The sequence below is a fragment of the Rhinoderma darwinii genome, chromosome 3 (genome assembly GCF_050947455.1).
Source record: "Rhinoderma darwinii isolate aRhiDar2 chromosome 3, aRhiDar2.hap1, whole genome shotgun sequence".
NCBI classification, from domain to species: Eukaryota; Metazoa; Chordata; class Amphibia; order Anura; family Rhinodermatidae; genus Rhinoderma; species Rhinoderma darwinii.
The window spans coordinates 177,834,915-177,840,183 of NC_134689.1; positions in this window are offsets into that span (position 1 = coordinate 177,834,915).

The window sequence follows — 5,269 nt, forward strand, 5'->3', positions numbered from 1 at the left end:
GCCTTAGAGGATCTAGCTAATGAAAATTAATATAGAGTTAACACAGCCACAGGCCCCTTCTCATCACTACGACCTAGATCACGCATGACTCCCCCCTTTACGCAGTTTGCACATATCAATATTTTCGTCAAGCTGGTTAGTGCGGAACTCAGCAAACTCAAAACACAAAAATACGGAATTAGGAATAACTTGAGTCAAATGGAACAGGCCGCCTTAGAAGAACTCTGTAAAAACAATGAGATTGTACTGAAATCATCTGATAAATAGAGATGACTACACTTCCATGGTTCACAGGTTGCTGGATGACACAACAACCTACACTATTTTAGAGAAGAACCCCACGGAGCCCTTTCTCCAAGAACTTGGCCTCCTTCTCAACGAGGCTAAATCCAAAGAACTAATCACCCAGGATGAATATAAATTTCTGTTTAATTCCACACCAACTTTATCAACTTTTTACGCAGTACCCAAGATCCATAAGAACACTATGCCCGTTCCCGGTAGACCCATTGTATCGGGTAACAACAATTTGACTCAAGGAATAAGCATGTATGTTGATGAAATTTTGTCACCATTCATCAGAGCCTTACCATCCTTCCTTAAGTATACCAAAGACACCCTCACCAGAATCCAAGAGATCAATGTTTCCACTACTACACTAATAGCCACCATAGATGTAGAGTCCCTCTACACTAACATTAAACATGAGCTTGGCTTAAAGGGAATGTGTTGCCAGAAAAACATGTTTTTTTTTTTTAATTAAACATTTAGTGTGTGGGTGATTAAACATTGTTCAAATTTTTTTTATTTTTTTCACGAGTCAGGAAATATTATAAATTAATTCTAATTTATAATATTTCCCATTTCTGGTCACTAGATGGAGCTATTCCCAAAATTGCAGCATTGCAAAATTGGGTAAAAAGCCCTCGCTCTAGTGAGCTCTCAGCATCCCCCCCCCTCCTTTATCCTGGCTAGTGCCGGGATAAACGAGGGGTTTGAACGGTGTAACCTCCTACACTGTGTGTCGCCATTTTTTAAGCTAACACACAGTGTAGTAGGTTTACATACAGTAGTAAACACACACAAACACGAACATACATTGAACATACATTGAACATACATTGAACATACATTGAACATACATTGAAATCTCTTACCTGCTCCTGCCGCCGCGGCTCCCCCCGGCCCGTCCGCTCCGTCTGCTGCCGCTGGTCCAAGTGCACAAGTCCGGAAGCCGCGACCGGAAGTAGTAATATTACTGTCCGGCCGCGACTTCCGATCCACAGGAAAATTTCAAATTGGACTGTGTGGGAGCGGCGCATGCGCAGTTCCCACACAGACGCCGTACACAGAAGTGAATGGGACGGGACCCGTTCGCAGTCCCTATGGGACTGTGGCTGCCGTATTCCATGTCTGTATGTGTCGTTAATCGACACATACAGAAATGGAACAAAAAATGGCAGCCCCCATAGGGAAGAAAAAGTGTAAAAATAAGAAAAAGTAAAACACAAACACACAAATAAATATATATACCACTAAGAGAAAAATTAGAACTAACCAGTGGTGCACTGGACAAAATAGCTGGAGACCTAGATAAAGACTTCCTTAAATGGGAGAAGGAGATCTGCACGGTAAAGGCCGGCAAATTTCAAAGGGATGTCCAGGATTATCAACAACAGAGGGTCTATAGGTGGCATAGGGAAAGAGGGAGACCGAGAAATGCGAGCTTTGTCTCGCACTCGAGATCATCATCAGCCTCCTCCCGTACCTCAAATGAGGAACTACCTAGACTGAGAATAGCCAGAAATATAGCTGAACCCGAGAACATCCAGGGCCCACAAGGATCACGCTGGCAGTTTGACCGACAAGCCAAACGGAAGAACACCTTCAATCATCAACGTGATAAAAAATCCAGAAACAACTTGGAGGTAATAAACCTCTCTTCACATACCCTCTCTGATGCCCAGTGTGATGTGCTAAGGAAGGGGTTGACGTTTTCACCCACAAACCCTTTTAATTTTTTCACAGCTCTGAAGGACTTACACCTTTTTTCTAGAAAGGTAGTCCTGAAAAAATTACACAATAGGGGTGGTGTGGAATTGAATAGTCAAGCTGAGAGGGAGGCTCTTCGAGCCTTGGAGGACCTCCTACTGGAACAAACCTCAGAATTACAAGGTACGTTTCCATCTGCTGTTGTGCCCAAATCTACCAGATTTCCCCCCTTGTCCCTATGTCCACAGGTAGAAATATTTACAAAAATGGTTACCGAGGACTTCAGAAAGTTATCAACGAGAAATGTCAGAGATAATTTAACTCACATCCAAAGAAAGGCATTGAAAGAACTGCAAGCTTTGGATGATGTAGTAATCAAAGCAGCGGACAAGGGGGGTAATGTTGTGATTTGGCCAACAGTCAAATATGAGAAAGAGGTTTTCAGGCAGTTACGTGATAAGACGACATACGAAAAATTAGCAAGCAATCCAGTTGATCGCTTCTCTCAGGAACTAAGAAGTATCCTAGACATGGCTTTAGATTTAGGTATCATCCCTAAGAAAATATACGATGGGCTAACTATTGAGGACCCTAAAATTCCGACCCTATACCTTCTGCCCAAGATCCACAAGGATCCCACTGACCCCCCGGGACGCCCAATCGTGTCCGGGATAGAGGGATTATGCGATCCTATATGTAAATTCATTGATCACTATTTGAAACCTATGGTATATGACTTACCTTCCTATGTCAGGGACACGATGGACGTCCTCGGTAGGGTCAGTGGTATCCAGGTGGAACCAGATATGTATCTTGTGACTGCAGACATCGAGTCACTCTACACGAGCATTAAGCATCAGGATGGACTGGAGGCGGTCCGCTTCTTCCTGGGGACTGGTAACCGGGATGGTCAACTGTGTGACTTTATTCTTGAATTACTACAATTTATTTTAAGTCATAATTTTTTTGTATTCAAGGATTGTTTCTATTTGCAGCGACGGGGCACGGCGATGGGGGCGGCGTGCGCGCCGTCCTACGCGAACCTGTTCCTCGGGCTCTGGGAGAGACAGATTTTTCTGGGGGACGGCGTTCGCGCTGCCGACCAGGTGCACCTGTGGCTGCGATATATTGATGATATTTTCTTTATTTGGCAGGGATCGGAGTCTGGCCTGATGAGTTTCATGCAGCAATTGAATGTAAATCCATTCAATATCAAGCTTACATATAAATACCATCGCCATCATGTGGAATTCTTGGATATACGGATCTTTTCTGATAATCAGGGTTTTCTACATACAGATGTATTTCGGAAAACTACATCGGTTAATTCATTGCTGCATGCCTCATCGGCCCATACTCCATCCACGATTAAAGCCATCCCGGTTGGCCAGTTCCTGAGGATGAGGCGGATCTGCTCTTCTGATGCCCTATTCGAACGCCAATCAGCAGATCTGAGGAATAGATTCATGGATAGAGGATACAGCAATAGGGCTATTAAGTTGGGTTACAGGAGAGCAAAAACGACATTACGGAATGAGCTTCTGAAACCTAAAAAACAATCGGACAACCAGTCTGGGGTACGCTTCATATCCACTTACAATGGGCAGTGGAACAAGATGCGTAGCATCTTGGAGCACCACTGGCCCATTCTCCTGTCTGAACCTCACTTAGCCCAAAGTCTATCTGAGAGACCCTTGATGACTGCAAGACGAGCCAAGAACCTAAGGGATTTTCTTGTAAAAAGCCATTATGTCCCCCGTCAGGTATCACCCTTTGGTTCACGTGGACCGAGAAAAGGGTGTTACCCGTGCGGAAAATGCAGAGCATGTGCTAATATTTGTCGGGCAACAAGCTTCTCCTCAGCAGATGGAACACGCAATTTTAATATTCGTGAATACATTTCATGCAGCACGACACATGTGATTTACCAGGCGACATGTGGGTGCCCAAAGATATACATCGGACTGACCTCCCGAGAACTGAGAATCCGTACTAGAGAACATATACGTGATATCTTGGGGGCCAGTGAGGTAGATGATCCGACACAATTGAAGACTATACCTCGGCATTTTAAGAGGTATCATGACTGCAATCCGAAATCATTTTCGGTCAAAGGCATTGATAGGATACATTGTGGCATCAGGGGGGGGAATGTGAAGAGAGTTTTGGCGCAAAGGGAATCCAAATGGATTGTCATGTTGGGCTCCATGACACCACGGGGCCTTAATGAAAACCTTAGTTTCGTTCCATTTCTGTAATAACCTATCTCACAATCTCTATTACCGACTTGTTTTTTAGTATATATTTTCTGTATTTTAATTCTGTGTTGCTCTATATGTTTCCTGTTCATTAGGCATCGTATGTGGTATATTCAATATCTGCTGCCCTGCTATGTGAATCGAGCCGGATTGGACCTTTTAGAGACGGCGTGCTCAATATTAGCCTACCTGTCTCCAATATATTTGAACTGTACTTGCTGTACGCAGACAGGGTGGAATTATATAATCTATTTTTTCCTGCCGTGTCTTTCATTGTATGTATGTCTGGTCTTTGATAGGTATACTGAGCCGTGTGAACTACTGTCACTATTTATATGTATGTTTTTGTGTATCTAATTGATGCATGTGACCATTATTATACTATTGGGTATATTTTAACTGTTTTATTCATTGCTATCACGTTTTTTATTGATGTGCGTGTTATGGATCTACAACCTAATATATATATACTATGATTCAACTATTATTTGTATAATACGTTGATTGATGGCATAATCATGTATTATGAACATTATATATTGGTATTGGGTGGGGATTGATTGATGTACCTAATTAATAATCCTGCTATATGAGATGCGGGATACTTATGACTGAAAGCACTAATCTTATGTATTATGTCTTTCACTGTAATATTGTGCGACATTTTTTGTCGTTCAGTATACCAGTGTCTTTTGTCACTGTATGGCTTACGCCTCCTCTGTTTGTTAATGCACGTGGGTCACTTGTGTACCCCCTAATATTTTTGTTTGTACCTTTTTACTGTATTTGGTGTCACGTCAGGTACTTGAAACTCTCCTTCTTTTTTGTTCCCCTTTTTCTTCACTTTTTGTATAATTTATAACATATAATGTCATCTAGTCGCCTCCACACACACAAATGTTTGGTGGCCGTAATTTTATATACCCCGTTTTTACATCACCACACGCACACATTGCTCCATATACACTATATGACCTCTCTACTGTAAATACATACAGATCTCTTTATATGCATAGATA